The sequence below is a fragment of the Sapajus apella genome, unplaced genomic scaffold, assembly GCF_009761245.1.
Source record: "Sapajus apella isolate SASKATOON/1434 unplaced genomic scaffold, GSC_monkey_1.0 scaffold22, whole genome shotgun sequence".
Lineage (NCBI taxonomy): Eukaryota > Metazoa > Chordata > Mammalia > Primates > Cebidae > Sapajus > Sapajus apella.
The window spans coordinates 25,393,531-25,411,768 of record NW_022436962.1 but is presented as its reverse complement, the minus strand read 5'-3'; the positions used below and the strand labels follow the sequence as shown (position 1 = coordinate 25,411,768).

At 45.8% G+C, this 18,238-nt stretch overlaps 1 protein-coding gene across 1 annotated transcript in view; it reads left to right on the top strand.

Moving 5' to 3' along the window:
• The window catches only part of TLR5 (toll like receptor 5), a 33,085-nt gene extending 29,102 nt beyond the window's left edge, over nucleotides 1-3,983 (top strand). Inside the window, exon 3 of the mRNA XM_032289349.1 lies at nucleotides 2,375-3,983. The gene's annotated coding sequence lies outside the window, so the exon portion shown is untranslated. The remainder of the gene's footprint in view (nucleotides 1-2,374) is intronic.
• The last annotated feature ends 14,255 nt before the right edge of the window (nucleotides 3,984-18,238 follow it).

The window sequence follows — 18,238 nt, the reverse complement described above, 5'->3', positions numbered from 1 at the left end:
CACACACACACACACACACACACACACACACACACACACACACACACGCTAGTCTCATCCCACTTTCTTGGACCACTTTGAATCAATGAGACTGAGCTTGCCCTGCACCCAGCCATGGAATTATTTTCACGCACACCGTGCAGGCCCCACTCTACCTCTTTCTTCTGGATTCTTCTCCCATCTCTGCACATCCATCCCACATGTTCTTCAAAATCCAGCCCACGAAGCTCCCTGGGGTCCCTCTAACCCAAAGTCCCGTTTCCCTTTTATGAAAACTCTTGGCACTTTATCTGGTCTTTTAAAAGTAGCACTAACTACTACTTCCTGTCTCTGCTCTGAGCCTGTCTGGCCGCCTGCCTCTCTGGACCACAAGTTCCATGAGGAAAGACCGTGTCTTTTGTCTCCTGCCCTCACTGGCTGTAGCAGATACCTTATGGTTTGGGGACCATTCAAGGCTTTCCCACCTACACATCGGCCCATGCGTCTTCCTCCCCATGGAATTTCTTCTCCCTATCCCTATCCCTCATCTACCTGGTGAATTTCCTTGATTAACATGACTGCCCATCCCGCATGACCCCAGTGGCAGAGTTTCTGTCACTGATACATGACATTGTGTTGTACCAGTGTGTTTATGCCTGTGTGTGGACTACGCAGTTTGTGAGACCCTGCCATCGGGACCTTGTCTTGTTCATCTGTGTCTCCCAGGCCCAGTATGCTGCCCGGCCCACAGTATGTGCTTAATAAATGTCTCATGGATGAATGAAGTACATTGGGACGCCCAGCCTCCCTCATGTCAGCACCTTCTGCTATTAGACTTTTCACTGGAGGGCCAGGGAGGACGAGGGCCTGAGAGAGCAGGATATCCATGGAGGTGCTGAGTGGTGAGCTGAAGAGGGCAGGAGAGCACAGGCTGTCAGACACCCCTGAACGCCATTTCAAATGGCCGGGCGTGGCACAGGGCTCCTGGGTAATGGGAAAGTGGCAGCCTGGATTAGCAACTTAGGAGTGGGGCTAGAGTGGAGAGCTGAAGGGTGGGGAGGAAAGCAGAACCCACATGCATCTGCAATGAATAAGGTCTCCTTGAACCTTTGCTAAGAAATACAGTAAAACAAGGCCAGGCACTGGGGGCTCAAGCCTGTAATCCCAGCACTATGGGAGGCCAAGGTGGGCTGATCACTTGACAACATGGTGAAACCCCATCTGTACTAAAAATACAAATATGAACTGGACTTGGTGGTGCACGCCTGTAATCCCAGCTACTCAGGAGGCTGAGGCAGGAGAGTTGCTCAAGCCTGAGAGGCAGAGATTACAGTGAGCCAAGATGGCACCACTGCACTCCAGCCTGGGTGACAGAGCAAGATCCTATCTCAAAAAATAAAGAAAAAGAAAAAAAAAATACAATAAAACAAAACAAAACTATACTATGCCAGTAACAGGTATAACCTGAAATCAGGAAGACTGTGGGAAGACTGCTCTGCTTCAATTCCTGCTCTCCTGTCCCGCCTGCTGCTCAGCCATGGTTTCCCCCAGCTCTTGGGGTGTGTGGGAGCACCCAGGACACTGAAGAAATCTCCTGGTCAGAACACCTTGTAAGAACAAGACTCCTAGGGAAAGAGGTTTCCTAGTTCAGCTAGGGGCTGGGGCTAGCGCTACCCCAGGGACCTCCCTTGGTTTGGGTGACCATCGTTACGACTCTTTTCCAAACCAAACCTGGGACATGTAAAATGACAAGTGCAGGTGTATTTACAGGAAAAACAAGCTGAAACACAGACAACTCTCGGTGCAGGAAAGGAGTCCATCCCACAGCCTTTTCTAATCTTATTTAAAAACGCAAATTGCAGGTAATTTTCCTAATGAAACACATATAAAAATCACCTTTTGTGGTCTCTGTATAGAGTGTATGGGGGCCTGTTCACTTCTACATCCTAGTCACTATTGGGTTCCACACACCACTCTATTTTGAAACTTCCCTTTTCTGACAAAGATCCAACACTTACTAAAATTCATTCATTCATTCATTCTTTCTTTCTTTCTTTTTTTTTTTTTTTTGAGACAGAGTCTCGCTCTGTTGCCAGGTGCCAGGGTGGAGTCCAGTGGTGTGATCTCTGCTCACTGCAACCTCCGCCTCCCAGGTTCAAGCAATTCTTCTGCCTCAGCCTCCTGAGTAGCTGGGACTACAGGTGCGAGCCACCACGCCCAGCTAATTTTGTATTTTAGTAGAGACAGGGTTTTACTATGTTGGCCAGAATGGTCTTGATCTCTTGACCTCGTGATCCGCCTGCCTCGGCCTCCCAAAGTGCTGGAATTACAGGCATGAGCTACTGCTCCTGACTACTAAAATTATTTTAATTGGTCTTCTCTCTTCCATGGTTAGGCCCAGCAGCTGGAATTCTTTTTGGGGCCATTTTCCCAAGTCTTCATCCTGTCACAAGAGTTGCTGCGCCTATGACAAAAGGAAGACCCAACGGAGCCACATTGGGAAGTGGGCACTGGGGAGTCTGCTGAGAAGCTGGTTGCTAAGTGACTGCCCTGCCTTCTGCTGCACAGCCATTTGAAGCCAGGCCTCAGGAAATAAATTCCACATAACATGCTCTGGGGTCATGTCAAAATAGTGGGAAACTGCCACAGTTAAGTCTCAGAATGGCTAGAGCTTTCTGTAGTTGAAACTGAGACTATTCTGGAAAGATCTAGAATATTGACTAGGGCTGCTGAAAACTTCAAAGAGAATCCCACTCATGCCAAATACAAATGACTCTGCAAATTCCTTGCCAACCACATGCACTTGCAGTGAATGATGTTTCAGAGAGTCTTGATATTATGTAAAACAAATGTGGTTTGAAGTTTTAAATCATGAAAGAACCACATTAAGAGGACAAGAGACTGTGGAGTAAAAGTTTCATATAGTTAAATGCTCATGTACCACAATATCATGGATAAATGTGTCTACAATATTAAATCAAGAAATCGCATTCTAAATGTATAAATTGAGAATTATGAAAATGCCAGAAGAAATAACCACATGAATTAATGATGATTGCCTGAGGGAGTTCTGCCCAGTTCTTCCATTGGGAGCATCTAGGAAAGCTGGAGAAACTATTTTTTAGAAACTATTTAAAGACACTGGAAAGCTGAGTAAATAGGACCAAGAGGCAAGAGAAGAAAGAAATTAAGAAAGATGACTACATTGCAGTTAAGACCATCTATTCACCAAAAAAAGGCCATCCGTAAATGAAAAAGGAAACCTTAGCATGGAGGGAGATATTTGTAATACACGTATCCAAAAAGGACTCACAGGCAAAACCTAAAAGAACTTCTACAAATCAATAAGAAAAAGACCACAGAAAAGAACAATGGACATGACACTTAAGAATTTCGCAAAAGGATATCCAATATCCAATAATGAAATGAAAAGATACTCAACCTCCTTTAGTCATCAGAGACATGCAAATTGAGACCACGTTGCAATCCCACTACTCACCCACCAGAATGGCCAAAATTCAGATGACCGACAGTACCAAATATTGCAAGGCTGTGGAGCAACTGAAACTCTCCTGCATGATTGGTGAGAAGGTAAATTGGCTTACTGTAAAGCAGGGGTCCCCAACCCCGGGGCCACTGAGGAAGTGGGTCACACAGCAGGAGGTGAGCGGCAGGCCAGCAAGCAAAACTTCATCTGTGTTTGCAGCCACTCCCCATCACTTGCATTACTGCTGAGCTCCGCCTCCTGTCAGACCAACTGTGGCATTAGATTCTCATAGGAGCTGGAACCCTACTGTAAACTTCATGTAAGAGGGATCTAGGTTGTTTGCCCCTAATGAGAATCTAATGCCTGATTATCCGCCATTGTCTCCCGTCACCCCCAGATGGGACCATTTAGTTGCAGGAAAACCAGCTCAGGGCTCTCACTGATTCTACGTTGTGGTGAGTTGTATGATTATTTCATTATATACTGTAATGTGATAATAATAGAAATAAAGTGCACAGCGAATGTAATGCTCTTGAATCATCCTGAAACCACCCCGCCCCATCCCCCACCAGTCAGTGGAAAAATTGTCTTCCGCAAAACCCGTCCCTGGTGCCAAAAAAGTTGAAGACTGCTACCTTTATTTTATTTTATTTTATTTTATTTTATTTATTTATTTTGAGATGGAGTCTCACTCTGTTGCCCAGGCTGGAGTGCAGTGGCATAATCTCAGCTCACTGTAACCTCCAGCTCCCAGGTTTAAGCAATTGGTCCTGCCTCCGCCTCCCAAGTAGCTGGTATTACAGGTGTGTGCCACCACACCCAGCTAATTTTTTTGTATTTTTAGTAGAGATGGGGTTTTGCCATGTTGGCCAGGCTGGTACTGAACTCCTGACCTCAAGTGATCTGCCTGCCTGGGCTCCCAAAGTGCTGGGATTACAGGCATGAGCCACTGTGCCCGGCTGGAGACTGCTACTTTAAAGAACAGTTAGTCATCTACTAAAGTTGAACCACACATGCCCTGTGATGCTGCAGCTCTACTCATAGGTATACACACACTGGAAATCCATGCACTTATGCACTAAAACACACCTACAAAAACGTTGAGAGCAGCATTATTTGTAGTAGCCAACATTGGAAACAACCCATGTGTCTGTCAATCACAAAATAGATCAATAAACTGTGGTAATTGAAAGCCCTATAGAAATGACAATTAGCCACTTATAGCTACATGTAACAACATAAGTGAATCTTGAAAAAAATGTTAAGTCAAAGAAGCAAAGCATAATGAAGACATACTGAGTGGTTGCAATTTGAGAAATTTTAGCAAGGCAGAACTCATCTGTGGTGATTATGATAGTGGTCACCTTTGGGGAAGAGGGGTAGCACCAGAGGGGGCTTTTTCCTAGGATGCTGGATATGTTTCAGGCCTCACCTGGGTGACAGCAACAGCAACACTTTTGATAATGCATCTTATCTGTGCTGATGAATCTGTTCACTTTTCTGTGAGGTACTAGTTTTCCATTTCAAAACAATTTTTAAGAATTAGGCAGATTTTCTGGCTAAAGGAATAGAAACAGGTAGCAGACTAATTCATGTAAAGCTTATGGGACATGCTTCCCAAGATACCTTATTTTTGTCAGGGATGGCCTCTGGTCTAAACGTGTTTCCATGCTCTGCTCCCACCAAAGGAAAAACACAAGTGATTATCCTGGAGGGCCTAGGGAGATTGAAGGAGTCAGAGAACTGCAAGCTTTGATTACAAGTATTTGGTATTATTTAAAGTTTAACTCTGTGCATGCATTTCATTAATAATACTTAAAATAGGCAAAACCAAAAATAAATATGCACTTAGATAAAATTGAGACAGTAACTTCTGCCCTAGGCAGAAGATAGAGAATCTAGAAATAACTAGCCAGAATTCTAAAGTGAAGCTGCCAACAAAGAAAAAAAAATTATTTCAGCAGGTGAATATACATACAAATGATATATGTACACACACAAATATATAATATAGAGATTATATCATATATATCTTGTTTTGCCCAATTTTATTTTTCTTAAGATTAAAGGCACTTTTAATTTGTTTTACTTAGCAATTAAATATTTGATTTCTTCATGGCCACAATAACTTCCATTTAGATAGACCTTTTAAGAAATTAAACATTTTTATTTCACAGAAAATTCCATGGAAAGAACTCACTAAGGCTCCCATGGTCCTCTTAGACGCCACAGTCCAGGAGAGTCTGACAAGGTGGCTTTATTCCTGAAACTCAGGGACCTGATCCAACACGCTGGAAATTGTGTTTCTTTTCCCAGCTCAGGCTATTCACCTCCTCGGGCCCCTATTTTCCTGTCTCCTCCCCAGGAAGGTTGCGATAAAAATCAATGACATCATGTCTCATCAGGCCCCAGCCACCCTTCAGGAAGCAGGTGCTTTGGCGGAGTGGAGGCTGGGGCATTTTTCTGCTGTGCTGGCCTGGGTCTGCCGTTCAAGTAGCCCTAGGGGCCTAACACTTGAGGTCACCTTCATGTTTTTTCCAATGACCTTGGCCATTAATGGGCTCCCAGCACTTTCCCCAGCTGCAGCTGTGTTATAGTGGCAGAGTCCTCCAGGCCTGCACGTTGTGCCAAGCCTGGAGGGATTTGCAAAAATAAGTCACCAGTGGTTTCTGCGCACTGGTCCCTGTGAAAACAAAGGAAGGTTTTGGGAGTGGGAGCTAGGGATTGCCACTGGTGCTTCTAAGGAAGACATTCAGGATTAGTTGTGAAACAAAGGAGAAGCTAGTGTGGGGAGTTCCTAGCTGGCAAGGGACAACCCCAACATGAGCCTCAGGCCAGGAGTTCCCCAGCTGGCTTCTCTGGGCTTGGAATGAGAATACTGAGTTGCCATCTTAGCTGTGTATTCTTTCACCCCTTGGAGCCTCAGGGTTTGCTTTGTTGTTGTTTTCCTCCAGGATTAAAAGGTACATAGAGCTAATTAGCACAGCTTCCAGCACAAAATAAATGCACGTTAACACCTGGTAGGGCAGAGAGTGAAACCATGTTGTAGAAAAGTGGACCATCTAGGTTTTCCTGGGTTTCATGGGTCTGCTTCTCATTCCCCTAGTCTGGACACAGTTCCTTGTCTGTGGGCTGAATCTAATCTCTTTGGAGGTCAAGGCAATGCCTCTAGAAATCTGAGGAGAAAATCAGTAAGCTGGGGCTTTCTCAAACATACAATAAAATGAATACATTCTAAGTGTACATTTCAATGTCTACACCCATATAACCATTGTCCACACCCATGTATCCACTACCTCAGTCAACATATAGAATGTTTCCTTTACTCCAGAAAGTTCCCTGTTTTCCTTCCCTGCCAATCCTTACCCCTGCACCAACTCAGACAGCCCCTGTTGTAATCTATCAACATGGATTGATTTGGGCTGCTCTAGAACTTCACATCAATGGAATCATTCAGTCAACCTTTTGCATCTGTCTTCTTTTACAGAACGTAGTTTTTTGAGATGCTTCCAGGATATTATAATATCAGTGAGTTTTCCTTCTTATTGCAGTGTGGATATACCACAATGTATCCAGTCTCCTGTTGAGGGACACCTGGGTGGGTTCCAGTTTTTAGCTATTAGAAATAAAGCTACTATATCCATTCATTTGCAAAACATTTTGTGGACATGTTTTCCTTTCTGCTGGATAAATATGTAGGAGTGAAATTGCCAGGTCATAAGGTAGGTGTATGTTTTCCTGTTGTATTAGTCCGTTTTCACGCTGCTGATAAAGACATACCTGAGACTGGGCAATTCACGAAAGAGGTTTATTGGACTTACAGTTCCACGTGGCTGGGAGGCCTCACAATTATGGTAGAAGGTGAAGGGCACATCTCACATGGTGGCAGACAGGAGAAGAGAGCTTATGCAGGGAAATTCCCCCTTACAACACCATCAGATCTCATGAGACTCATTTGCTATCATGAGAACATCATGGGAAGAACCTGCCTCCATGATTCAATTACCTTTCACTGGGTCCCTCCCACAACACATGGGAACTCAAGATGAGATTTGGGTGGGGACACAGCCAAACCATACCATTCTTCCCCTGGCCTCTCCCAAATTTCATGTCCTCACAATTTGAAGACAATCATGCCTTCCCAACAGTTGAGGGACTATTGGGAAGGCATGATTGTCTTCAAAATGTGAGGACATGAATGTCTTTGAAATGAAAAGTCTTAACTCATTTCAGCATTAACTGAAAAGTTCACAGTCCAATGTCTCATCTGAGACAAGGCAAGTCCCTTCTGCCTATGAGCCTGTAAAATTAAAAGCAAGTTAGATACTTCCTAGATATAATGGGGCTATAGGCATTGAGTAAATACAGCCATTCCAAATGGGAGAAATTGGCCAAAATGAAGGGGTTACAGGACCCATGCAAGTCTGAAATCCAGCAGGGCAGTCAGATCTTAAAGCCCCAAAATGATTTCCTTTGACTCCGTGTCTCACATCCAGGTCACACTGATGCAAGAGGTGGGTTCACATGGTCTTGAACAACTCCAGCGCTTTGGCTTTACAGAGTACAGCCTCTCTCCCAGCTGCTTTCCTGGGCTGGCATTGAGTGTCTGTGGCTTTTCCAGGCACACAGTGCAAGCTGTCAGTGGATCTACCATTCTGAGATCTGGAGGACAGTGGCCCTCTTCTCACAGCTTCACTAGGTGGTACCCCAGTAGGGACTCTGTGTAGGGGCTCTGACCCTACGTTTCCCTTCTGCACTGCCCCAGCAGAGGTTCTCCATGAGAGTCCCGCCCCTGAAGCAAACTTCTGCCTGGACATCCAGGTGTTTCCGTACATCCTCTGAAATCTAGGCAGAGGTTCCCAAACCTCAGTTTGTGACTTCAGTGCACTCGCAGGTTCAACACCACATGGAAGCTGCTAAGGCTTGAGGCTTGCACCCTCAGAAGCCACAGCCCAAGCTCTACATTGGCCCCTTTCAGCCACAGCTGGAGCAGTTGGGACACAGGGCACCAAGTCCCTAGGCTACACATAGCATGGGGAACCTAGGCCCTGCCCACGATACCACTTTTTCCTCCTAGGCCTGTGGGCCTGTGATAGGAGGGTCTGTCATGAAGACCTCTGACATGACCCTAGAGACATTTTCCCCATTGTGTTGGGGATTAATATTCAGCTCGTTGTTACTTATGCAAATTTCTGCAGCTGACTTGAATTTCTCCTCAGAAAATGGGATTTTCTTTTCTATCTCAATTTTGGGCTACAAATTTTCTGAACTTTTATGTTCTGTTTTCCTTATAAAGCTGAATGCCTTTAACAGCACCCAAGTCACATCTTGAATGCTTTGCTGCTTAGAAATTTCTTCCGCTGGATACTCTAAATCATCTCTCTCAAGTTCAAGGTTCCACAGATCTCTAAGTCAGGGACAAAATGCCACCAGTCTCTTTGCTAAAACATAACAAGAGTCACCTTTGTTCCTTCCCAAAAAGTTCTTCATCTCCATCTGAGACCACCTCAGTCTGGACTTTATTGTCCATTTCACTATTAGCATTTTGGGCAAAGCCATTCAACAAGTCTCTAGGATGTTCCAAACTTTCACACATTTTCCTGTCTTCTTCTAAATCCTTCAAACTGTTCCAATCCCTGCCTGGTACCCAGTTCCAAATTTGCTTACACATTTTTGGGTATCTGTTCAGCAGCACCCCACTCTACTGATATCAATTTACTGTATTAGTCCATTTTCACACTTTGATAAAGACATACCCAGACTGAGCAATTTACAAAAGAAAGAGGTGTATTGGACTTACAGTTCCACATGGCTGGGGAGGCCTCACAATCATGGCAGAAGGTGAAAGGCACATCTTACGTGGTGGCAGACCAGAGAAGAGAGCTTTGCAGGGAAACTCTCCCTTATGGTATCATCAGATCTCATAAGACTCATTTCCTATCACAAGGACAGCATGGGAAAGACTTGCCCCCGTGATTCAATGACTTTTCACCAGGTCTCTCCCCAACACATGGGAATTCATGAGATTTTGGTGGGGACACAGCCAAACCTTATCACCTGTGAAAGAAACTGCCAAATCATTTTCTAAAATAATGGTAACATTTTATACTTCTACCAGCTATGTGTGAGGTTCCAGTTGCTCCACACCCTTGTCAACACTTGATATGGTCAGTCTTTTGTATTTTAGCCATCCTATTTGGTGTGAACTGGTAGCTCATAGTAGTTTCATTTGCATTTCCCTAATGACCAATATGCTGAGTACCTCTTCACAAGCTTATTAGCTGTTCACATATCTTCGTTTATGGAGTGTTCATTCAAGTTTTGTGCTCATTTTAACTGAGTTCCCTGTCTTTTTAGTATTGATTTGTAGGCATGTTTTATATATTCAGATACAAGTATTTGTCAAATATATGTATCACTATTATTTTCTCACACTCTGTGGTTTGCCTTTTCATTTTATTACAATCAGCAAAGCTTTTAATTTTTTTTTTTCAAGATGGAATCTCGCTCTGTCGCCCAGGCTGGAGTACAGTACTGTTATCTTGGCTCACTGCAACCTTCACCTCCTGGGTTCAAGCGATTTTCCTGCCTCAGCCTCCTGAGTAGCTGGGACTACAGGCATGCACCACCATGCCCAGCTAATTTTTGGGTTTTTTTTGTGTGTTTTTAGTAGAGACAGGGTTTCACCATATTGGCCAGGCTGGTCTCGGACTTCTGACCTTGTGATCTGCCCACCTCGGCTTCCCAAAGTGCTGGGATTACAGGCATGAGCCACTGCACCCAGCCAACGCGTTTCAGTTTTGATGAAGTCCAATTTATCTATTTATTTTATGGTTTGTGTTCTTGTATCCTGCCTAGGAAACATTTGCCTACACCAAGATCATGAAGATGTTTTCATCTAGAGGATTTCTAGTTTTTGCTTTTTATGTTTAAATTGAGGGGAACTAAATGTACGGCCTTAAGGAGTTGTTCCAGCCTGAACAGCTCCTTCCCAGCAGAAAGGAACTCCTGGGGTACCTCCCATACTCCAGCAGAAAGGAACTCACAGCACTGAAAATATTTTTCTCTGCCTTCCCTCATCCCTTTTCCTTCTGAATGGGAGGAAAGAGTAAGAAGCTGTTCTCTCCAGCTGAAAGCAAAGGCGTACCCTAGTGCTCTGTGATAGCTGATGGCAGCGTCTTTGTTAAGCAAATGGGTTGTCTCTGCCAAGAAGGAGGGAAAAAACAAGCATCCATTGGGCATCTTCCACTTCATTCTCTAGGGCTCCATTCTAGAGAATTTAGCTAAATCATCTCATTGAATTTACATAACTAGACTATGTAAGGGGTGGTCACCTCCCCATTTCACAGATCAGGAAACTGAGACTCAGACTAGAAAGTTGAAGCAACTTGCCTAGCTAGTAAGTGATTCCAGTCTGGGTTTTGCTGATTCTTGCTGAGATGATGCATGTGCAACACCTTGCACGTTGTTTAGCACCTACTAGAAGTGCAACCAACCCTAGCTGTTATTGCTGGCTTTTCTCTTGCTCTGTCTCCATTCCTGAGATGCACATAGCTACTCAGTGTTTGGTGTTGCGAAGAGCTGTAGAGAGCCATATTCTCCTTCTAAGAATGGTAACTGAGCTGCCCCCTTGGGACTGTCCAGGGCCAGCCCTTTGCCCCCACGAGGCAGCAGCAAAACCATGAAGCAAGTGTGTTTGCTCTTCTGGTTTGTAATTTAAAATGTGTTTGATGCTACTTTTTTTTTTTTTTTTTTTTCATTTTAGGACATTCTGTATTTGTGATGAATGACTCCTGCATACATTATATCTTTCGGTAAAAACAGTGGTGTTTCAGTAGTGTTCCTAGCCAAGCTGCTTAACTCTCACATTACAGATGTCAGTGACGCCCCTTGGTAGGTAGTGTCTAAGATTAGAGTTATCTGCTTATTTACACACTTATACTCTGAACATTGGGGAAAGATCAAGGAAAAGACCAGACCAGGAGATGGCAGTAGCACACAAGAGCTTTATTTGGATGAGGCTTGGACAGATTGCATGGAAGGGGAAAGTCCCTCATGGCAGGAGACCTTCCAGGGGCAGTGGCAGGGCCACCACCAGAAGAAAAGGACAAGGACATTCGCAGGGGAGAGGAGGATCAGAGAGGAGGTACAGGTCTAGGGATGTCACAGGTCTAGGGGAAAAGAAACGGGGCTGGGCACAGTGGCTCACTCCTGTAATCCCAGCACTTTGGGAGGCTCAGGTGGGCAGATTGCTGAGCTCAGGAGTTTGAAACCAGCTGAGGCAAACATGGCAAAACCCCATCTCTGAAAAAAAAAATTAAAAAAACTAACCAAGCATGGTGGCATGTACCTGAAGTCTCCTCTTCTTGGGGGGCTGAGTCTAGAGGATTGTTTGAACCCAAAAGCGTTCATGGTGGGGAGCATCATGGTGAGGAGTCTCCGGGTCGGGAACGCCAAAGGACAGCAGCCATTTGGGATCTTCAGTAGCTAGCCCCGAGGTTCCTCTTACCTATGGCGAGTGGGTGTTGGGTGTGGTTTTGCAAATTATCAAAGCAGGCAGGCTGTAAATGGGCAACTAATATTTGGGCTAATGTAAAGCAATTGGATGTTCAAGAATTTGAGTTTGGTGCCGGCAGGCTTGAGTTAACGGTCCTGGGCTGTGGTGCACAGCAAACAGCATGGGACCAATACACAGGGGCTATCTTGAACTCCTTTATACAATCCGTTTATAACCTGTTTATAACCCGTTTATGACCCATTTATACCACATACCCTAAAGCAAATACCTAGCAGAGAGCATGCAGGACCTATTTGCCTGGCCTCCTTCAATGGTATCACATTCTCCACCACCACGATGGTTAATACCGACGAGCCCTAGCGGCTGCCCAGTGAAGTCCACACACTACTGCCCAAACCAGATCAAGTCCTTAGTTGTCATGAAAATAAAGTGAGTTCCCACAGCTGCACAAGGAAAAGCAGCAAGAGCTGCATGAGCATCCCCGGAACCCGGGGAACAGTCATCAGGGTCATCTTCAGGATCATGTCTCTGCAAGCAGTTCTCAGGCTTCTGCCGAGGATCAGAACAGAGCTGAAGTCACAGGGCATCCAAAACGGATAAGCCCAACCTCAGCTCACAGAGGGAGTGCTCAGCTGAGAGATGACTGTGTTATCTCAGTGAAGCCAGATGACAATGTACTTGGTTAATGGAATCTCTCTCTCTGTCTCTCTCTCTCTGCTGCTAATAAACATACAGTGCAGTAGTGGTTCAAGAAGTTTTGTAAAAGAGACAAGAGCCTTGAAGATGAGGAGCATAGTAGCTGGCCATAGGAAGTTGACAACAACCACTTGAGAGCAGTCATCGAAGCTGATCCTCTTACAACTACACAAGGAGTTGCCTAAGAACTCAACATCAACCATTCTACAGTGGTTCCGTTTGAAACAAATTGGAAAGGTGAAAAAACTCAGTAAGCGGATGCCTCATGAGTTGACCGAAAATCAAAAAACATCATCGTTTTGAAGTGTCGTCTTCTTGTATTCTATGCAACAACAGTGAACCATTTCTCTATCGGATTGTGATGTGAGACAGAAAGTGGACAACCAGCACCGACCAGCTCGGTAGTCGGACAGCGAAGAAGCTCCAAAGCACTTCCCAGAGCCAGACTTGTGGTGCTAGACTAAGACTGTTCTGAGAGCCGACCCCCGCGCACACCTGCAGGAGCCCTGCTCTTTGTCTGCTGGCTCGTCTGTTTCATCTCCACATTCTCAGTGATCAGCACAGCACTTGCCTGGCACATCCCAGAAATGTTTGTAAAGGAGGGGGAAATGGGCTGGGCGTGGTGGCTCACATCTATGATCTCAGCATTTTGGGAGGCCAAGGCGGGCAAGTCACGAAGTCAGGAGTTTGAGACCAGCCTGGCCAACATAATGAAACCCTGTCTCTACTAAAAATACAAAAATTATCTGGGCATGGTGGTGGGCACCTGTAATCTTAGCTACTTGGGAGGCTAAGGCAGGAGAATTGTTTGAACCTGGGAGGCCCAGATTGCAGTGAGCCGAGATCACGCCACTGCACTCCAGCCCAGGCAGTGTAATTTGTCTCAAAAAAAAAAAAAAAAAAAAAAAAGGTGGGGGGAGGAGGAAAGGGAAGCAAGGAAGGCTGGACTGTCTGCTGTGCACTTGGGGCTGCCCACGGAGTCGGGAGAGCAGAGGTTAGAGTGATGGCCATGATCAGTTCCAAGCTGAGAGTTAAACTTTGACCTAAGGACAGCAGTGAGATGTCGTGGAAGGGTTTTAAAGTGAAAAGGACATGACTAGATTGCAATTTTGAAGAAATAATCCTGATACAGCGAGGATGTTGGGTTGCAAAGATATTACCTGAGAGCAGAGGATATTAGTTAGCTGATTCAGAGGAAATGAGGCCCAAGCAAGTGGGACTCCAGGGCTCTAACCTGGCTGCGTTTTCAGGCCAGGGCTGAGTGCAGGAATGGGGTGTCAGCTGCTCTGGGGTTGTGACGTGAAGCACACAGGGCAGTCAAAAGCTGTGAATGGGCCACAGCAGGCTGGAAAGCCCAAGGGGTGTCCACAGGAAGGACTCAACAAAACCCACCCTGGGCCTCAGTTTTCCCATCTGTAAAATGGGATAATATGGGTGCTGAGCTCACAGAGTCTGAAACCAATGAGGCACACAACAGGCACTAGTTACATGTTAACCTCTGTTATTTTAAAGACAAGAGGTTGCAGTTGGGGTCAGTAAGAAGTGGGGCAGGTCAGGGTGGGTGGGTTGGAGGTAGAGCTAGGTAAAGCCATGATTTCTGGTATGTGGTACTGGGCTCCCTCGTCTAGAGGCATGGGGGAGCCGGTAAGGAAATCGGGCTGTTCTGCCTGAATGGGAGAGATCTGAAGTTGACCAGAAAAGGAGGGGATGTAGTCAAGGATGGCCCCACGATTCCAGAGCCATTCCTGAACACAGTGGGCTGACGAGTGGGCTGCAGATAACATGGTAACTTAGATCAAAGCCCTGATCCATGAGAAGCCAGCAGGCCTCTGGAGCTTAGGAAAGAAGCCCAAGTGGCAGGTGCAGATTTGAGAGCCATCAACACAAAGGGAGAGGCGGGACTGGAGCGGGAGAACCTGCAGAGTGAGGAACCGCAGGCCAAGGACAGGACCCTGGAAAAAATGGCATTGAAGGGGAGAGTGGAAGAGATGGTAGAAGTGCAGACAAAGGAGGGGAGGCTGGAGGGTGGGGATGGAGCAGAAAAGAGCAGCAGCACAGACGCCAGGAGCCCAGCTCCAAAAGTAAGGACCCCTCAAATAACCATGTGGCAAAGGAGTGGGTGAATGGGTGGACGGTCATTGTCAAGCGCTGCTTGAAAATCCCAAAAGAGAAGCCATGCCCTTGGCTTGGCTCTGTGGAGATCACTGATAAACTCCCAAGGATGTAAGGAAACCGTCAGGCAGTTGTTTGGGGAATGTGTGGATGTGAAGGTGGAGACAGCGAGTGTAGACAACTGCAGTAAGCCTTTGGCTGTGAAGGGCAGAGAAGCTCTAGGGTGTTTAGGAGGGAGACGTGGGGTTGAGAGGCTTCTGTTCTAAGATGGGAGAGCCTGGAGGACGTTGAAGTGCTCATGGAAAGGAGAGAGGAAAAAGCTGAGGACTTGGGGAAAAGAGGAGGTCCCTGATTGGGAGTGGGTAAGAAAATAGGCATGGACAAGGGAGTCCCCAGAACACTACAGGGACCCCATGGGAGTGAATGAGTGTGGAGTGAGGGGAGGAGGAGAAGGGTGAGGGGGGACTCTCAGACCTCTACGCAAACACCCACGGCTGTGTTTATAGGCAGGGCTATAAGGATGCGTCTACACTTGGAAGGAATAGAAGCCAATTCTGAAGAGGATGAAACTCCACATCTTTTCAGAGCTGGCAGCAACCTTGTTGCAGGAAGAAGCCGTGAGGCTGTTTTGCATCTAGACTCTAACCCATCCCCTTTTAGCACGGAGAAAACGAATTCATGGCTGAATTGCTTCCTTGTTTTATGTGTTTTTAGGAAACTTTCTTCAGTGGATATTTTCAAAAAATACAGGGGTGTGTGTGTGTGTGTGTGCGCGTGTGTGCGTGTGTGTGTGTACTTGTGTGCGTGTGTGTGTGTGTATGCACACACATGCACATGGGTGCATGCATTTTCATCTTGTTTAAACTTTCAGCTGGGAAAATTAAGCCATACAGATTTGTAATGGAAAGAAATGCTCACTCCCATAATAATCTGATGTGGCACAGGGGCAGCCAGTGGGTCTGTTACACGTTTTATGTGTGTTTGTCAGGCAGCGCATAACTGACATTACAGCGAACACTGAGGAATTCTTTCTCCCACCAGATCTCTCCTCATTAATTGCACTTAACTTTTACGGAAAAAATTTTCCTTGAAGTGTTCCACGATTTGAGTTATACTTGGAGTGAATCTTTTAGGGGGAAAAGTGAGCTAAAATTGCTTCAACTTTTTTGACTGATGGGATGTTAGAAAACACACCATACACACACACACACACACACACACACACACACACACCACACACAATTTTTCTCTCTTCTTTAAAAGAGAGGGAAGAAAAAAAACACTGACCTATTTTTACACTCACACAAGTCGCTAACGGTGGAGCTGTAAACTCCAAACTTGGCAAGGCTGGGGCTGACATCTTTGAAGAGGCAAACGTAGCCAGCTCAAAAGAAAAAGACCACAGCATCACAAAAGTCTAAAATCCTGCATCTGAGCCCACAGAGGAAAATATTTCCTATCCAGAATTTCAGCAAACCTCATTATAGGGGTCTCACTAAAAAACTTCAGGGATGTTGCCAACTGCCATTTCTTTTCATTAAAAACAAGCCTGGAAAAAAAAAAAAAAACGAAAGAAAAGAAAAAAGAAACAGAAACAGAAAGCAAAGCAACATTTATCACCCAGCAGCAGAATGAGAAAGTAGCAAACTCCTAAGCCAGAACTTCAAAGACCTAAGCTCCCGCAGACGCCTTTACTAACTCTGGAGACAATTGCAATAGTTTTTCAGGATTTATGTGGGCACTTAAATCTGCATTTGAAGACACAGATAGTACAATTCCAGGCACTGGGGAGCTGAATATCAAGCCTGTGAGAGGAGCAAGGAGAACAGAAGATCTTATTCTCCACAACGTACCTTAAAATTCAAACACAGCAGGGCTCCCATTAAAAAATGGCTCAGTTGGCTGGGGACGGTGGCTTATGCCTGTAACCCCAGCACTTTGGGAGGCTGAGGCAGGCAGATCACGAGGTCAGGAGTCTGAGTCCAGCCTGACCAACATGATGAAACACTGTCTCTACTAAAAATACAAAAAATTAGCTGGGTGTGGTGGTGCGCACCTGTAATCCCAGCTACTCGGGAGGCTGAGGCAGGAGAATCACTTGAATCCGGGAGGCAGAGGTTACAGTGAGCCGAGATCACACCACTGTACTCCAGCCTGAGTGACAGAGTGAAAGAAAGGCTCAGTCGGCTGGGCGCAGTGGCTCACACCTGTAAACCTAGCACTTTGGGAGGCCAAGGTGGGTGAATCACTTGAGGCCAGGAGTTTGAAACCAGCCTGGCCAACATGGCTGGTCTGTACTAAAAATACAAAAATTAGGCCAGGTGCGGTGGCTCACACCTGTAATTCCAGTACTTTGGGAGGCTGAGGCGGGTGGATCATGAGATCAAGAGATCAAGACCATCCTGGCCAGCAAGGTGGAACCTCGTCTCTACTAAAAATACAAAATTTAGCTGGGCGTGGTGGCGCGCGCCTATAGTCCCAGCTACTTGGGAGGCTGAGTCAGGAGAATCGCTTGAACCTAGGAGGCAGAGGTTGCAGTGAGCTAAGATCGTGCCACTGCACTCCAGCCTGGGTGACAGAGCGGCACTGTCGAAGGACAGCTCTAAGAAAAAGGCTCAGCTATACCCAAGGACAAACTGTGATGACAACAATCTCATAAGAAAAAGTTAGACTTGACCTGGCTTACGTGAAAGGGGTGAGCTAGGTCCATGCCATCTGTGGGGCTAGAGGATACTTCCCCATATGCATAGGGTTTGGAGTGAGCGACACCCTCAGGAGACAAAGGGCCCGGAAGCCAACAGAGGATAGGGTTTGGAATCACAGCACCCAAGTTCAACATCCAGCTCTGAAAATTACTGCTATTGCAAGTTACTTCTCCCAGCCTCAGGTTCTTCTATGCAGGGATGTGGCGAAACCTGGCACAAAGTATGTGTTCAATAAGCAATTCCTGCATGTAACGATAACAGTAGTAGAGGCACCTGAGCTGCAGGGTCTGCCTCTGCCATTTCTTTCTTGTGCTTCAGGCAACCCCAGCTTCTTTGGGCCTTAATTCCCTCATCTGTAAAATGGGGGTGGTGACGATGGTGACCATGATGATAGCTACTCTATCTAAATCACCTCCCATACACTCTCTGCTGGTTCTTGGGGAAGCGTCCATTATTATGCCACATGAATATGTAATGTGTAAAACACATAGTAATACACATTGCATAAGTATTTACACATTGCCAATGATGTGAGTGTGTCGGGGGTTCTCCCTTCCAGCAAGCCAACAGCAGGGCTCCCCCTGACCTTGTTTGAATATGGGCACTGACAAAGACTCTTGCATTGACCAAAACTTTAGGCTCCTCTAAGTCCTCTGCTCAACTAGGTATGACTTTGGACTTCAATCTCTGTCTTTGTAGAATCCGGTTTGAGCAAGAATCCTACTGTCAGTTTAGGAACAA